At 44.4% G+C, this 17,885-nt stretch overlaps 4 non-coding genes across 4 annotated transcripts; 1 reads left to right on the plus strand and 3 right to left on the minus strand.

Annotated features, from left to right (window-relative positions):
* Window positions 1-2,279: 2,279 nt before the first annotated feature.
* trnav-cac (transfer RNA valine (anticodon CAC)) lies at window positions 2,280-2,352 on the minus strand. Its single transcript has one exon. It is a non-coding gene; the product is annotated as a tRNA-Val (tRNA).
* Window positions 2,353-5,605: 3,253 nt separating this feature from the next.
* On the minus strand, window positions 5,606-5,678 carry trnav-cac (transfer RNA valine (anticodon CAC)). Its single transcript has one exon. It is a non-coding gene; the product is annotated as a tRNA-Val (tRNA).
* Window positions 5,679-8,902: 3,224 nt separating this feature from the next.
* trnav-aac (transfer RNA valine (anticodon AAC)) lies at window positions 8,903-8,975 on the minus strand. Its single transcript has one exon. It is a non-coding gene; the product is annotated as a tRNA-Val (tRNA).
* A 31-nt stretch (window positions 8,976-9,006) lies between these two features.
* On the plus strand, window positions 9,007-9,088 carry trnas-gcu (transfer RNA serine (anticodon GCU)). Its single transcript has one exon. It is a non-coding gene; the product is annotated as a tRNA-Ser (tRNA).
* The last annotated feature ends 8,797 nt before the right edge of the window (window positions 9,089-17,885 follow it).

A 17,885-nucleotide genomic window follows, 5' to 3' on the forward strand; every position in this document is an offset into this window, starting at 1 on the left:
CTCACAACTAACAACAGGGCAATTCCAAACTACTCTTTCAAACATACCGCAGCCTTAGTGCACCACCACTTCCCAGACAATGCTGAAAAGAGAGAAAGAAAGAATATAATAAGTTTGGGCCATAAAAAAGTGAATTTCACCAATCACAGTCTCGATTAGATTACCTTTCCCTTCCGGTGTCTCCAGGACGGAAATGCAGGAAATGGGAGAAATTCAATAACATATGCATTGGAAAGATTTTCCCATTCGCCAGAAAGCCAAATAACGATGAATCGACTCACCACCGGACTTTGTTTCACAACAGCGATGAAATAACAGTCTCCATTCGGTTCCAGTAAAACCTCAACTTGCCTGGAACATAAACCAATCGCTGAGCTGCTTGCGATTTTCTGCAGGGGAGGCGAATAACATCATGGTAGCTGAGAGACCTCACAATACTCGGCACCTGTCCACACTTAATTCTCCGAGAACATCAATGCAGCGGGGATCGAAGCAGCATTCGAGCAGTGGAGTTGATCAGCTGAAATGGCAGTGGAGGAATTCGAACCCACGCCCCTTTCAAGACTGGAACCTGGATCCAGCGCCTTAGACCGCTCGGCCACACTACCAGACAGCATGAGCGTCCATTTTCTTGCATTTCGAATTGTGCTCCTGCATAACCACACATGCAAAGTCACATGAAAAGGGTTCCATGGTCCCTGTCCGACTCGCACAGCAGCTGGTATGTGCCCGGCTACAATGTCTATTTCGCAGCAGATAATGAAAGCCCATCAATCCAGAAAAAATCAATGGTAAGCTGTGTCTATCTTCTCAGACTCTTTTCAGCCAGAAATGTATCTTTGACTGCGTGAGAATATATGTTCGGTAATGATTTGGTCAAATCACCATGAGCTGCTTGACATTACTTCAATTTCGATTCTTGCTTTGCTGAATGATTTCACCGATTGCTCGAAACAGGACAACTTTCACGTTTACACGGAACACGAAACACACCGGACTACAGGGAAAATGCACAAAGCTGAGCAGGCCGTGTTCCACATCATACCGTGCACTATATTTTCAGTCACTGTGTCTGTTTTGCAAAGAATGTTCTCCACCCTAAAACCGGAGGTAGCATTACAATCCGAGAACGACAGATCACCTTGTGAGGATGATATGACCTCGGGGCTGGTTCGAGATGCCACTTTCCTTGCCTTTTACCTTAACCGTGCAATTGGCTGCAGGGATATTCACACCTGGACATGAGCCACATCGATACCGACTGACTTGGAAACCTGTGTGGGAAGCGACGAGAAGCGACTCAATAAATCTTGCTAAATTCCGTGGTGCTCATTAGACATGCAGTTTCTGTTCACCTCAATTTAAAAGGCAGTTTCTGAACATAGTAACTGAAGTCAAAAGGTAATTATCTCACCCCACCCCAATTCCGGGAGAGGTGCTAACTGCACTTGATTGCTTTTTGTTCTCGATGTGAAGAGTTCTCAGGCATGAGTCACCTTCACGTCTCTTGGTGCTGAGTGACTTACAAAGAAGGAGTTTCACCAGAGCTGCAACTGCCTCACTTTCCCACTCGCCCTGCCTGTTTACAGTTTCCTGCTCGTCAGTGATTTAAAGAAAACCAAAAGGTTGCGATGTTATTCTGCAGCCTCTCTGTCAATTCCTCCGTTTCAGTTCCAACATGGCTTAGATCTCGGGGCTCACCTTAATACTAGCGACGCTATGAAACCACAAGTCCAGAGGTTCCTCTGGGAGTGCAATTTCTTTCATTGCTGTTGCTGATTGAATGAGTCACTAACGTGCGAACTGATCCAAACCATGATTCAGCACCTCTGCTGCCAATTCTCGCACGTTGAATAACGACAGAGAGTTTCCAAATGAGGCCTTGCAGAGACGACTTTGGTTTACATTTGACAGACAGACTAGTTCAGGAATCAGTGGTGCGCTGATCAGTAGCACCAGCGCATCAGCTTCTTCCCTGTCTTTGAACCGGTCCGCCTGCGCAATGAATGCAAATGCGGGACAGTTTTTCGTGGAAGGGATCAGAACGCGGTAACTACACTCTCAAACAGAATGACTTATGATCAGAACCAGGTTTTACAATGGTTCTGATCAGAACAAGCCTTTACAATGCTTTGCTCACTAATTAAATGGAAGTGCATCACATTTCACAAAGAGAGCAGATTTGTTCGAGCATTTTCGAAGGCAGATTTGCAGATGGGAGAGCAAGCAAGAAAGCTCCGTTCTTGTCCGTGTAAAAGGCTGCAATTGAAGAACAAAGCAGTTTCTGCCCAGCTTCGAACTGGGGACCTTTCGCGTGTGAGGCGAACGTGATGACCACTACACTACAGAAACGAGCTTCAGCCGAGCGCGTTGCGGCTCTGTGGCATCCAGCACTGAAAGTTGAAGCCATTCTACGTTTCACCTTTCTTTTTCCAATAGCTCGTTGTTATCCAGGGAAATTGACATCTTGAAAAAGTCAAAAAATATAGACTGAAATTAGTGACAAAATATAGACAAGGATGTCGTCAATGTTTGGACTGGAGTGTGAAGTGGAATAAGCTGGGACAACTTTCCCGGCAGCATAACGGCTGCGACATGGTTTTATGGAAGGGTTGTAAACTGAGTATTTACGTGTTTTACACAAGCTAGGGTGAGTTGGAAACTCGAGAGCATAGGTTTAAGGTGAGTGGTCTGAAATCGACAAAGGACCCCGACGCACATTTTCCACTCACAAGGTTGTGGGTGTATGGAATGAGCTACCAGAGGGAGTGGAGGAGGCTATTGCACTCAGAAAATTGCAATGGTAATCGGATGAGTTTCTGGATAGGATGGGTTTAGAGGGATTGAGGAGAAATGCTGTGGAACGGGACTTGTTTAATTTTGGTGATGTGGTGAGCATGGATGAGATACACCGAAGTCTCTGTTTCCACGCGGTGTACCCCAATAACCTTGCGTTGCTTACACCGGTTTTAAAGGATTACTTTTCAGCGGAGCTTGTCGTCGCAGTCTGTAGCACAATCATTTAATCTGTTCGACTGCTCACGGGAAAGGTAGTATTGTGAAACACTGCAGAAACGAACGACTCCCTTACTTTTGCTCCGACTGACCATGCTTCGTGAAACTTTCCCAGATCCTCAGTTGAGGATTTTTGCTGCTGCAAGTTACCTCAGAACCCCTGTTAACTCGTAATGTATTGACCGAATCGCAAACAGAAAGCATTTAACACGGAACACAAACAAAACTGGCATACCTAATGCATGTTCAGACACAGCGAAGCATGAATGCTAAATGTGAGACAGTCCGAGGGCATGAGGCATAAAGTAATCTCACAACTAACAACAGGGCAATTCCAAACTACTCTTTCAAACATACTGCAGCCTTAGTGCACCACCACTTCCCAGACAATGCTGAAAAGAGAGAAAGAAAGAATATAATAAGTATGGGCCATAAAAAAGTGAATTTCACCAATCACAGTCTCGATTAGATTACCTTTCCCTTCCGGTGTCTCCAGGACGGAAATGCAGGAAATGGGAGAAATTCAATAACATATGCATTGGAAAGATTTTCCCATTCGCCAGAAAGCCAAATAACGATGAATCGACTCACCGCCGGACTTTGTTTCACAACAGCGATGAAATAACAGTCTCCATTCGGTTCCAGTAAAACCTCAACTTGCCTGGAACATAAACCAATCGCTGAGCTGCTTGCGATTTTCTGCAGGGGAGGCGAATAACATCATGGCAGCTGAGAGACCTGACAATACTCGGCACCTGTCCACAGTTAATTCTCCGAGAGCATCAATGCACCGGGGATCGAAGCAGCATTCGAGCAGTGGAGTTGATCAGCTGAAATGGCAGTGGTGGGATTCGAACACACGCCCCTTTCCAGTCCGGAACCGGGATCCACCGACTTAGACCGCTCGGCTACACTACCAAACAGTCAGAGCGTCCATTTTCTTGCATTTCGAATTGTGCTCCTGCATAACCACACATGCAAAGTCACATGAAAAGGGTTCCATGGTCCCTGTCCGACTCGCACAGCAGCTGGTATGTGCCCGGCTACAATGTCTATTTCGCAGCAGATAATGAAAGCCCATCAATCCAGACAAAAATCAATGGTAAGCTGTGTCTATCTTCTCAGACTCTTTTCAGCCAGAAATGTATCTTTGACTGCGTGAGAATATATGTTCGGTAATGATTTGGTCAAATCACCATGAGCTGCTTGACATTACTTCAATTTCGATTCTTGCTTTGCTGAATGATTTCACCGATTGCTCGAAACAGGACAACGTTCACGTTTACACGGAACACGAAACACACCGGACTACAGGGAAAATGCACAAAGCTGAGCAGGCCGTGTTCCACATCATACCGTGCACTATATTTTCAGTCACTGTGTCTGTTTTGCAAAGAATGTTCTCCACCCTAACACCGGAGGTAGCATTACAATCCGAGAACGACAGATCACCTTGTGAGGATGATATGACCTCGGGGCTGGTTCGAGATGCCACTTTCCTTGCCTTTTACCTTAACCGTGCAATTGGCTGCAGGGATATTCACACCTGGACATGAGCCACATCGATACCGACTGACTTGGAAACCTGTGTGGGAAGCGACGAGAAGCGACTCAATAAATCTTGCTAAATTCCATGGTGCTCATTAGAAATGCAGTTTCTGTTCACCTCAATTTAAAAGGCAGTTTCTGAACATAGTAACTGAAGTCAAAAGGTAATTATCTCACCCCACCCCAATTCCGGGAGAGGTGCTAACTGCACTTGATTGCTTTTTGTTCTCGATGTGAAGAGTTCTCAGGCATGAGTCACCTTCACGTCTCTTGGTGCTGAGTGACTTACAAAGAAGGAGTTTCACCAGAGCTGCAACTGCCTCACTTTCCCACTCGCCCTGCCCGTTTACAGTTTCCTGCTCGTCAGTGATTTAAAGAAAACCAAAAGGTTGCGATGTTATTCTGCAGCCTCTCTGTCAATTCCTCCGTTTCAGTTCCAACATGGCTTAGATCTCGGGGCTCACCTTAATACTAGCGACGCTATGAAACCACAAGTCCAGAGGTTCCTCTGGGAGTGCAATTTCTTTCATTGCTGTTGCTGATTGAATGAGTCACTAACGTGCGAACTGATCCAAACCATGATTCAGCACCTCTGCTGCCAATTCTCGCACGTTGAATAACGACAGAGAGTTTCCAAATGAGGCCTTGCAGAGACGACTTTGGTTTACATTTGACAGACAGACTAGTTCAGGAATCAGTGGTGCGCTGATCAGTAGCACCAGCGCATCAGCTTCTTCCCGGTCTTTGAACCGGTCCGCCTGCGCAAGGAATGCAAATGCGGGACAGTTTTTCGTGGAAGGGATCAGAACGCGGTAACTACACTCTCAAACAGAATGACTTATGATCAGAACCAGGTTTTACAACGGTTCTGATCAGAACAAGCCTTTACAATGCTTTGCTCACTAATTAAATGGAAGTGCATCACATTTCACAAAGAGAGCAGATTTGTTCGAGCATTTTCGAAGGCAGATTTGCAGATGGGAGAGCAAGCAAGAAAGCTCCGTTCTTGTCCGTGTAAAAGGCTGCAATTGAAGAACAAAGCAGTTTCTGCCCAGCTTCGAACTGGGGACCTTTCGCGTGTGAGGCGAACGTGATGACCACTACACTACAGAAACGAGCTTCAGCCGAGCGCGGTGCGGCTCTGTGGCATCCAGCACTGAAAGTTGAAGCCATTCTACGTTTCACCTTTCTTTTTCCAATAGCTCGTTGTTATCCAGGGAAATTGACATCTTGAAAAAGTCAAAAAATATAGACTGAAATTAGTGACAAAATATAGACAAGGATGTCGTCAATGTTTGGACTGGAGTGTGAAGTGGAATAAGCTGGGACAACTTTCCCGGCAGCATAACGGCTGCGACATGGTTTTATGGAAGGGTTGTAAACTGAGTATTTACGTGTTTTACACAAGCTAGGATGAGTTGGAAACTCGAGAGCATAGGTTTAAGGTGAGTGGTCTGAAATTGACAAAGGACCCCGACGCACATTTTCCACTCACAAGGTTGTGGGTGTATGGAATGAGCTACCAGAGGGAGTGGAGGAGGCTATTGCACTCAGAAAATTGCAATGGTAATCGGATGAGTTTCTGGATAGGATGGGTTTAGAGGGATTGAGGAGAAATGCTGTGGAACGGGACTTGTTTAATTTTGGTGATGTGGTGAGCATGGATGAGATACACCGAAGTCTCTGTTTCCACGCGGTGTACCCCAATAACCTTGCGTTGCTTACACCGGTTTTAAAGGATTACTTTTCAGCGGAGCTTGCCGTCGCAGTCTGTAGCACAATCATTTAGTCTGTTCGACTGCTCACGGGAAAGGTAGTATTGTGAAACACTGCAGAAACGAACGACTTCCTTACTTTTGCTCCGACTGACCATGCTTCGTGAAACTTTCCCAGATCCTCAGTTGAGGATTTTTGCTGCTGCAAGTTACCTCAGAACCCCTGTTAACTCGTAATGTATTGACCGAATCGCAAACAGAAAGCATTTAACACGGAACACAAACAAAACAGGCATACCTAATGCATGTTCAGACACAGCGAAGCATGAATGCTAAATGTGAGACAGTCCGAGGGCATGAGGCATAAAGTAATCTCACAACTAACAACAGGGCAATTCCAAACTACTCTTTCAAACATACTGCAGCCTTAGTGCACCACCACTTCCCAGACAATACTGAAAAGAGAGAAAGAAAGAATATAATAAGTATGGGCCATAAAAAAGTGAATTTCACCAAGCACAGTCTCGATTAGGTTACCTTTCCCTTCCGGTGTCTCCAGGACGGAAATGCAGGAAATGGGAGAAATTCAATAACATATGCATTGGAAAGATTTTCCCATTCGCCAGAAAGCCAAATAACGATGAATCGACTCACCGCCGGACTTTATTTCACAACAGCGATGAAATAACAGTCTCAATTCGGTTCCAGTAAAACCTCAACTTGCCTGGAACATAAACCAATCACTGAGCTGCTTGCGATTTTCTGCAGGGGAGGCGAATAACATCGTGGCAGACTGAGAGACCTGACAATACTCGGCACTTTTCCACAGTTAATTCTCCGAGAACATCAATGCAGCGGGGATCGAAGCAGCATTCGAGAAGGTCAGCTGAAATGGCACTGGTGGGATTCGAGCACACGTCCCTTTCAGGACTGGAATCTGGATCCAGCGACTTAGACCGCTCGGCCACAGTACCAGACAGCCTAAGCGTCCATTTTCTTGCATTTCGAATTGTGCTCTGGATAACCACACATGCAAAGTCACATGAAAAGTGTTCCATGGTCCCTGTCCGACTCGCACAGCAGCTGGTATGTGCCCGGCTACAATGTCTATTTCGCAGCAGATAATGAAAGCCCATCAATCCAGACAAAAATCAATGGTAAGCTGTCTCTATCTTCTCAGACTCTTTTCAGCCAGAAATGTATCTTTGACTGCGTGAGAATATATGTTCGGTAATGATTTGGTCAAATCACCATGAGCTGCTTGACATTACTTCAATTTCGATTCTTGCTTTGCTGAATGATTTCACCGATTGCTCGAAACAGGACAACTTTCACGTTTACACGGAACACGAAACACACCGGACTGCAGGGAAAATGCACAAAGCTGAGCGGGCCGTGTTCCACATCATACCGTGCACTATATTTTCAGTCACTGTGTCTGTTTTGCAAAGAATGTTCTCCACCCTAACACCGGAGGTAGCATTACAATCCGAGAACGACAGATCACCTTGTGAGGATGATATGACCTCGGGGCTGGTTCGAGATGCCACTTTCCTTGCCTTTTACCTTAACCGTGCAATTGGCTGCAGGGATATTCACACCTGGACATGAGCCACATCGATACCGACTGACTTGGAAACCTGTGTGGGAAGCGACGAGAAGCGACTCAATAAATCTTGCTAAATTCCATGGTGCTCATTAGAAATGCAGTTTCTGTTCACCTCAATTTAAAAGGCAGTTTCTGAACATAGTAACTGAAGTCAAAAGGTAATTATCTCACTCCACCCCAATTCCGGGAGAGGTGCTAACTGCACTTGATTGCTTTTTGTTCTCGATGTGAAGAGTTCTCAGGCATGAGTCACCTTCACGTCTCTTGGTGCTGAGTGACTTACAAAGAAGGAGTTTCACCAGAGCTGCAACTGCCTCACTTTCCCACTCGCCCTGCCCGTTTACAGTTTCCTGCTCGTCAGTGATTTAAAGAAAACCAAAAGGTTGCGATGTTATTCTGCAGCCTCTCTGTCAATTCCTCCGTTTCAGTTCCAACATGGCTTAGATCTCGGGGCTCACCTTAATACTAGCGACGCTATGAAATCACAAGTCCAGAGGTTCCTCTGAGAGTGTAATTTCTTTCATTGCTGTTGCTGATTGAATGAGTCACTATAACGTGCGAACTGATCCAAACCATGATTCAGCACCTCTGCTGCCAATTCTCGCACGTTGAATAACGACAGGCAGCTTCCAAATGAGGCCTTGCAGAGACGACTTTGGGGTACATTTGTCAGACAGACCAGTTGAGGAATCCGTGGTGCACTGTGACACCAGCTCATCAGCTTCTTCCCTGTCTTTGAACCGGCCCGCCTGCGCAAGGAATGCAAATGCGGTACTGCTTTTTGTGGAAGATTCAGAACGCGGTAACTACACTCTGAAACAGAATGGTATATGATCAGACCCAGCTTGGAGAAAACCTTTACAATGCTTTGCAAACTAATTTAATGGAATTGCATTATATTTCACAAAGAGAGCAGATTTGTTCGAGCGATTTCGAAGGCAGGTTTGCAGATGGGAAAGAAAGCAAGAAAGCTCCGTTCTTGTCCGTGTAAAAGGCTGCAATTGAAGAACAAAGCAGTTTCTGCCCAGTTTCGAACTGGGGGCCTTTCGCGTGTTAGGCGAATGCGATGACCACTACACTACAGAAACAAGCCTGTGCCATACCCGCGCTATTGTATGTGACGAGATGGCCGAGAGGTTAAGGCGATGGACTGCTAATCCATTGTGCTCTGTACGCGTGGGTTCGAATCCCACTCTCGTCGCTGTCTTCAAAGCTGCTACTTTTGTATGCTCACACCTTTCTTATTGAAATTTGAACTCCAATGGTCAATTTATATGCATCGACGCTATTATAAAATCTCAAAGAATAATTTGAGTCAGTTGCTTAAACTGCATTGAAACGTAGATCGCATTGGGATAATGAAAAGTAACGCGATTTTCTTTTTCAAGTCAAACTGCTGTGACCTTTTATCATATGAAAGAGATCCAGGAAAAACAAAATACAAGAGATGCGAAGGGCATGTTTATGTAGTGGGATTCTTAATGACGGTTTTGTCAAATGAAATCTGGAGCAGGTTGAGTAGAAGGTATTCATCTTGGTGAGAAGAGTACAGCGAAACAACACAAAATAATGGAAATATTTCAAAAGGGGCGTGGCGTGGGTGTTGGGGTACAGAGAACTGGCTATAAATGCACAGTAGAGAATTGCAGATATGGGTGCCATGCATGGATACGGAGAGACTTACACAATGGTCTCTCCCTCGCCCGTTGCTCTCGCCATTGATGAAGGCTGGACACAAGACACAAATAAACACAAGATGTGGGAAGCAAGCTCCAAAACGTTATGCACACACTGGATGCATCACATTGAACCATGAACAACTGGAGAAGGAGCATGTTCACTGTAGGGAGTGAACATAACCTGTGGATCAATAATCGCAAATTCATGCAGCATTAGCACGAAAAATGATTTAATGTGTCTTTATACGCATGTCATTAATAGACGTTTCGTTCTAATACCCGTGTGTTTGAAAGAAGAGGACACCACATGTCAAGATGGATGACAACGTAACCAAGAAATTGAGATCCATTTATTCATTGTACACAGTGGACAAGTTCATTTTAAATAATACAAACCACATTCCCTCACCTGGAATAAAAGTGTGATTTCATTACAAACATTGCCCTTGCTAAGTAGCAGTTACACAACATGAAAAATATGATGTAATTTTTATTGAGCATACATCAATTAGCACCATTATCTAACTTCGGATTGAATGCAATATGCACATGATAAACAATATTCAAGAAAGAATGTCTTTTGGAAGTAATGATTCGATGCTGAGGAAAAATAATATTAAATTCACATGATACGGATATTCCACCAATGGCTCCAATGGTGGAAATAGTCAGTGGGAACTATTTCTAAGTTGGTATAGAGGTGTGTGAGTTGCAAGGGTTGGGAGCTCCCACCTCATCTGGAGCAGCGTCTGCTCACATGGACCAGGGAGCATTGGGGCAGCAGGCTGGGAGTTCCCACCACACCTGGAGCAGCTTTTAGTTACTTAGAGTAGCAGGGAGCACTGGGGCAGCGGCTTGGGAGATCCAACTTCACCCGGAGCAGCTTCAAATGATGTGGAGCAGCAGGGAGCATTGGGACATCAGACTGGGAAATCCAGCCTCACCTGGAGCAGTCTCTATTGACATGAAGAAGCAGGGAGCATTGGAACATCAGACTGCGGGATCTTACCTAATTTGAAGCATCTTCAGTAGACATGGAGCAATACGCTTTGCGACATCCGTCTGGGAGCTCCACTCTCACTTGGAGCAGTTTTTAATGTCAAGTAGCAGCGGGAAGCATTGGGATATCAGAGTGATAGATCCAACCTCAACTGGACCGCTTGCATTGACATGGAGGAGGGAGCATTTGAACATCAGAGTGGGAGCACCAACCTCACAAGGACCAGCTCTTAATGACACGTAGCACCTGGGAGCATTTGGGCATGAGAGTGGTAGATCCAACCTCAACTGTACCGCTTCTATTGACATGCAGCAGGAAGCATTGAGGCATCGGACTGGGAGCCCCAACTTAAATTGGAGAAGCTGCTATTGACATGGAGGAGTAAGGAGCATTGGAATGTCAGGTTGGGAGCTCCAACCTCACCTGGAGCAGCTGGTATTTACATGGAAGAGAAGGGAGGATTGGGACATTAGGCTCGGGGAAAGGATATTCAACTATTTTAGTCTGAAGTAAAGTAGGTTTCAAAACTCAGATGTTAATTGATTTATGAATAAACTTTCCCAGGAAAATAATTAATACTTTCGATACTAAAGACAGGTCCTGCAACAGAGAGAAATGGGAGCGATGTTTCATGTCTTTGTCTTTTCTTTTCTGGCCGACTCTGCACTGGATTACATCACCGGAAGAACGTTTTCACTCATTTCATATTGTTCAGTTTCCTGCAAATACAGACAGGTCATTAACGTAATCTAAATCTGAAAATTAATGGGAATATGCGATGTTATGATTAGGCTGGAGTTTACCTCTAATTATGGTGAAAACGCAGCAAAGTAAGTTGCAATTTTCTTGATCAGGAGCGACCTCATTGATTGGCTGCTCAAATTGTGAATGGTAGTTATTTTAAGACAATTTGAAGTGGATCATTGATGTTGATTATTTTTGTTCTTTGTTCACCTTGTGACTGTTACTGTTATTGCTCATGTCATTGTCAGCACCACAGCTCTGCAGCGTGTAAAATTTCAGCTGTGCATCTGGCCAGTGGTGCAGCCATTCGTATAGCTGGCTGCGGATCAGGCAGGTGCAGGGTCAACTTTTGCTTGGCGCAAGCGCATTGTGGAGAATCAGCACACATCCAAACTTTTTTTTTTGTTCCACTGAGGTGGATAATATTTGAATTTTTCATCTCCACGAACGAATATTCGTTTACTGTCTTCGATCAATTAAACATTACCAAGAGCTCTCAATGTTAAAAATCACATTGCATCAGATTGTACCGAACAAGCATATTTGAAGCGCCAGTGTTCCGTGCACTGTTTCTTCATCAGGTGGTTGTCAACTGTTGGACTCTAATCTGGCTTTGTATGATTTTTAAATTTGTCCACCCCAGTCCAACACCAACACATCTAAGTGATGGGTACCATCGACACCACGAACGGTCAGTTAAAGTCCAGATGATCTTCCAAAAGATCGCGCATATTGACACACACATCAGGTTTCTGCAGAAAGACACCCACCTGATGAAGGAGCGGCTCTCTGAAAGCTAGTGTTTCCAAATAAACCTGCTGGACTATGCCCTGACGTTGTGTCATTTTTAACTTTGTCTACCCAACTCAAACACTGGCACTTCCATATCATAGAGAACGTCAGTCATGTCCCAGCGCTGTCAGAGAAGGCAATCTTGGAATAGCCTCACTCATTGTTCAGAAGATACGTTTAATTTTCAGAAACCAACCCACTCAATCGTGAATTACTACAGATTGTTAATGTGCTGACCTGTTTGTTTTAGCTTTACATTAAATGGAAGCCGGTTAGCTCAGTCCGCTGGCTAACTGGTTTTTGGTATAGAGTGAGAATAACAACGTGGGATTAACTGTCGCACTGTCTCAGGGTGCCAGAAGGATCATCATCTCCTCTGCTTACGTGATCTTTAATACAATGTGACTCTAGTGAGTAGGAATGCACCTGTCGATGTCAAGCATCATCATCATTGCCATCGATTGCCTTGGTCATTTGGTCACAATGACCAGGAACGGGACTGAGTCCTTTTAATACTCACTGATTTAATGGGATAGAGAAAAACGTTGTGAAAATAGACTTGATTGAAAACTGGGTTGCCAAGGGTCGCTGCGTAGTTTACAGAAAATGTTACATTATCACAGGGCTTCTCACTCGGTCGGCTTCAGTTCGGCACAGAATTCGAATCAACCACACTTCACGAACATGCTTCTGTAAGATCCTACAGACAACATGAAACACACTGCACTCATCATTAATCTTCACCATGGCTTCATCCAAGGACATAATGCACAGTTTTCATGAATACTGAAGACATAAGTATGTCATGCAAGAGTAAATTGAATTTCAGTTTAAATTGTAAAGTGATAAGAATCTCGAGTAAGATACAGAACGCCCGAAATCCATGTTTATTACCGTGGTCAGAACTCCAGTCAGAAAAAGGGGAAATCTGTCCCTGAATCCCCAATATCTAACCGGCAGTTTGCTCCATGTGTCTAGTTGGAAGCCTGTGTGAAGGAGCATGAAGCTTGAAAGAGCACCTGGGAGAATCCTCCACTGTCTTATCTGAATCTACAACAGGAGTTGTGAGAGCGGTGGGATAAAGGGGAGGACCTTGGTATTCCGTGGTGTAGATTCACATTGTCCTCATCATGCTATTGTTTAAAATCCTCTGTCAGAAACAGCACAGACTGAGAGGAATAGGAGGGGACCATTTTACCCGCCAGCGCTACCCCGCCATTTGACATAATTACGGCTGATCGAACAGGTCAATGTCTTTTCCCAGCCCATCTACATCAACCTATCACCCAAAGGGAAAAAGACACTGAATAAATCGAAACACTCTGTGCAACCGTGGGAGGGAACTGTGTGGAAAGACAGTGGGTATCTGCAGTGGGTTTTGTGAATGAGCAGCCGATTGCTGGCTGATCATATTTCAAATGATATGATTTTCTTAAAACTCACCACCAAGAAAGTGAGGAACCTTCTCTGGTCAGTAGCAGGGACGAGAACTCCAGACGATGGGAACTGACGATGAAGCAGCAGAACAATCATTGAATCAGCTGAAATCTGAACTAAATTGCAATTCTGGCGGGAATCAAACCCACAAACTGTGAATCGCGATCTTAACAAATGCAGTAGATGTCCACCACGTCTTTCCTTGTGCCACTGAGCTGCGCTAGCCTCCATTTTACTGCACCGAAAGTTACAGTATTCAAGTCTTTCAATAAATATCTGTTTATCTGCGCCCCACCTTCCAGTACCTGGTCCTTATCCGTGCATGCTCTAGCTCCTCAAGTGTTCGGCTAAATACTCCTGAAGCATTTGGATGACTCTTAGCTTTACCACACGTTCAAATAGTGAGTTCCAGACAAACAACCCTCTCTGGATGTAAACATTCTTCCTAAATCTTCACTGAAAATCCTCCCTGTAGCGTTTCATCTATAACCCTGGTTATTTACCCTTCCCATAAGAAGTTTATTCCTGTCAAACATATCTATTGCATTTCTGTGCACGTTAATCAATTTCTCTCTCAGCTTTCTCCGCTCTCAGATAAAGAGCCCCAGTCGAGCTCATCTATCTTTGCATTGGCGAGAGTGTAGTGCGTTAAAAGCACAGAACGTCTGGCAGCATCCGAGGAGCAGGAGAATCGATGTTTCGGGCATAAGCCCTTCATCAGGAATGAGGCTTTTGAGTCGGGATTGAGGGAGGGGAATGGGGTTGGTGGTCAGGTATATGGGAAACCGATAGATGGATGAAGAGAGGTAGAAGGTTGTAGTTCGGAGGGGAAATGATGGCCGGGTCCAGAGAGCAGTGCCTAGCTGGAGGCTTGGGATTGGGATAATGTTGGGGGAGGTGAAATGAGGAAGCTGTTGAAATACACATTTATCCCGTATGGTTGCAGGGTCCTAAGGTGGAACAAAAGATTTTCTTCCTCCAGGCATCGGCTGGCAATGGAATGTCGTTTCTTTTTTCCCGAAACATCGATTTTCCTACTCCTCAGACGCTGTCTGACGTGCTGGGCATTTCCAGCACTACACTCTCGACTCTGAGCTCCAGCACCTGCAGCCCTCACTTTCGCTTATCTTCGCAGGGGGAATGGTCGAGCTCAGGCACCACGTTGATAAATCTCCTCTGACCACAATCCCGTCCAAACGCACTTTTCCTGAAGGCTGGCAATCACAACAGAATAAAGTTATCAAAAGAAATGTAGAAATATCAGAACAAAATCAGCAGGTCTAGTGCATCTGGGGAGAAATTTTCGAGCCAAACCATCCGCCTTTGGAATGAATGGTATGTGTAGATGGGGCAGGAACGTGAAAGAAGATGGGCAACGTCTAAAATGATTGAACTCCATGTTGGGTACTGAAGATTGCACGGTCTCTCATTCGGAAATGACGTGCCACTCTTCCAACTTGCACAGGCCATGCGGGAGCTCTGCAGCAGACCAAACTGACATGGAGGCATAGGAACACAGTGGGAATTTGCAGTGACAGGAATCTAGAAGCTCATGTTCTTTTTCTGTTTGCAGACAGAACATAGGTGTACTCGCGTTTGTCACCCGCTCTGTTTTTCTCTCCCCAGTCTTGACGAGATCACATTGTGAGCAGGAAATGCAGTTTGCTAAATTGAGTGAGAGGTAGATAAATCAGTAGAACTTTACACAGTGAGGAGAGACATCGTAAACAAGTAGCATTGCATCTTCTGAGATTTCGTGTAATTGTGCCATATAGGGAAGTGTTGGGGGCCAAGGAGGACTGGATGATGGTGCTCAGAGAGAAATTGTCCTACATAGTGGCGGTATTCAGTGGTATGGGCGAGTGGGGAAAGGGCAGTAGAATGTATATTTTCCTGAGGTACCTTCTATAAGTAAACACCTCACTACGAGCAAAACTACCTAATGATTTTCATTCCAACACCGACTCTGGGTACAGCTTACAGAAGTCACGTGTTTGCACAGTCACTGTCACTGTGTCTCCACGGGATCAGCAGCACTCCCCCACGCTCAGACAGCACAGCACAGTTCTTACTCTGACATGTCCGTTCGAGAATGGAAGGACAGGTATTAATAACCCACTCTTGTAACTGAGTACCTGTATTGCTCAATCACAATCGCTTAACTATCCGAACTCCTTTTTAAATCACTTAATACAGAGCCTTGTATGTCTTGGCATCACAAATTCACATCTGAATACTTCGGAAAGTTATGTGGATTTTGCCTCTCCGATCCTTGCATGCACTGTGTTTCAGATTTCAGCCACCCACTGCTTGCAAACGTATTTCCACGCATTCACTGTAATCTTTCCGCCTCTGATATATTGTCAACACAGGAGAAAACGGAGCTTCGTGGAATGATTGGTTCGACTGGGATTGTTCTCTTTGAAACAAAGGAGACGGAGGGGACCTGTATAATTACATGATAACATTTATAAACGTTCAATATTCATGGGATCTTGACAGGGTAGTTATGGGCAGGTGGTTTACCCTCTGGTATGAGGAGAACACCAGAGGACATGAACTCAGAATTAGATTTTGCCTATTTAATTCAGAAATGATGAGTCATTTCTTTGCTCAGGGGCCAGTGAATCAGTGGAACTCCTTACCGAAACTGTTGTTGATGTTGAGTTGTTGTGCATTTTCAAACTGTGCCAGTCAGATCAGAAAGACGATAACGCTTTGTCGAGGCAATGCAAGAGAATGGAGTTGAAGATTATCAGATCAGCCATGAGTTCATTGAATGTTTGAGCACGCTCGATGGTCTGAATGGCCGACTTCCACTACTGCATCATTTGGTCGAATGCCTTACTTTATTGATAAGTTTCGAATTTTGAGGGGATGGGATGAAGTGATAGAAAAGGTTTCTCAAACTGATCAGACAGATCAGGAACTGGCTCATAAGCTCATCAACAAGAAACGTGCTGTGGCCTGGAGACAACAAATGGCACTGGGCACACCACAGATGTGTATGTGCAGAAGTTGTGGTTGCTAAAGAAAATTGGTGGATCTAATATTGTTGCCAACTTGGTGATCACGCTGGATGACGGATCCCGGTATGATGCACACAGCAAAAGGTTGTGAAAGAATGAAAGGCTCATTTCATTGGAAACGTTTTCTGCGGTTCCAATTCAATTGACTGTTTAAAATACTGATCAAAAGTTTGTGTGGTGTTTTACATTAAAATTCACAATCCAACTGGATAAAATATTGCATCTGATCTCTCCTTATTTGGATTGCTTTCATTCGATGGAAATTCATAGAAAGTCAAGATGGAATGAAAGGAGGAAAGAAACGTTTGCACTCCTTTTCATTATCCCAATATAACTTACAACGGAAACAAATTGTTTTATTTCGACTTTGATAAGGTTTCGATTTATCACAAATCTCCGGTGCAATGAAGGGCAAGAACAAGATTCTCCATCCAATGTATACTAAAGATGCGAGGCACAAACGAAAACCACAGCTGTGTTTGATGGAAGTAACAGCCAGAGTAGGATTCAAATCCACACATGCACAATGAAAGACCAACCCGTCGCCTTCACCTCCGGGCCACTCCACCCCATTGCAAAGGGGCTCACATGTGACCACATCAAGATTACATATGGTGCACCCAGGGGATAAGAAATTCCCTGAGAGGAATCGAATCCACACCATTATGTTTCTGCTTTCAGCGAATAATAATACCAGCAAAATCAAAAGAATTGACCTCGTCCTTGGAAGGAATACCTGTCCTTGATTCATTCCGAGTCGGAACTGTCTCAGAATGAACCAGCAAACATGAAATTGCCGTCACATTCACACGGACATTTAGTCTTGACGCATAATTTCTTCAGACAGTTTCTCTCTCACGTGAAGAAGTATATATGGAGAGAGAAGTGAAGGTGATGTTTTAGCTCGATGGGCTTTCTCATATGGCTGCATCTGAACTGGGTAAAATTTCCGGAAATGCAGTTTTCTTCATTTCATTTTATTAATTTTGCTGCAACTTCATTCTGTTCATTGCAATGATCGGAAGTGAATTGGATTTATATCATTGGAATGTCTAATGTTGCATTCAATTTTGCTCCGAATTTATTTCAGCTTAAAGAAAATACTGTTGAGAAAAACAGAAGGTTAAACTACAAAACAAGATGCCAGTTTTGATGCTCAGTTACTTTGGCAGATTTCAGTTGGTATCAAATGGACACAACATCATGCCGATTGTCCTTCCATCTTTAAGGCGTGGGATTAAAGCAGGAAATCTATCTCCAAGAGACAGGTCACTTCCTATTCATTATGGAATATCTTTCCTTGACAATATACAAAAT

This window comes from Hemiscyllium ocellatum, unplaced genomic scaffold (genome assembly GCF_020745735.1).
Source record: "Hemiscyllium ocellatum isolate sHemOce1 unplaced genomic scaffold, sHemOce1.pat.X.cur. scaffold_270_pat_ctg1, whole genome shotgun sequence".
NCBI classification, from domain to species: Eukaryota; Metazoa; Chordata; class Chondrichthyes; order Orectolobiformes; family Hemiscylliidae; genus Hemiscyllium; species Hemiscyllium ocellatum.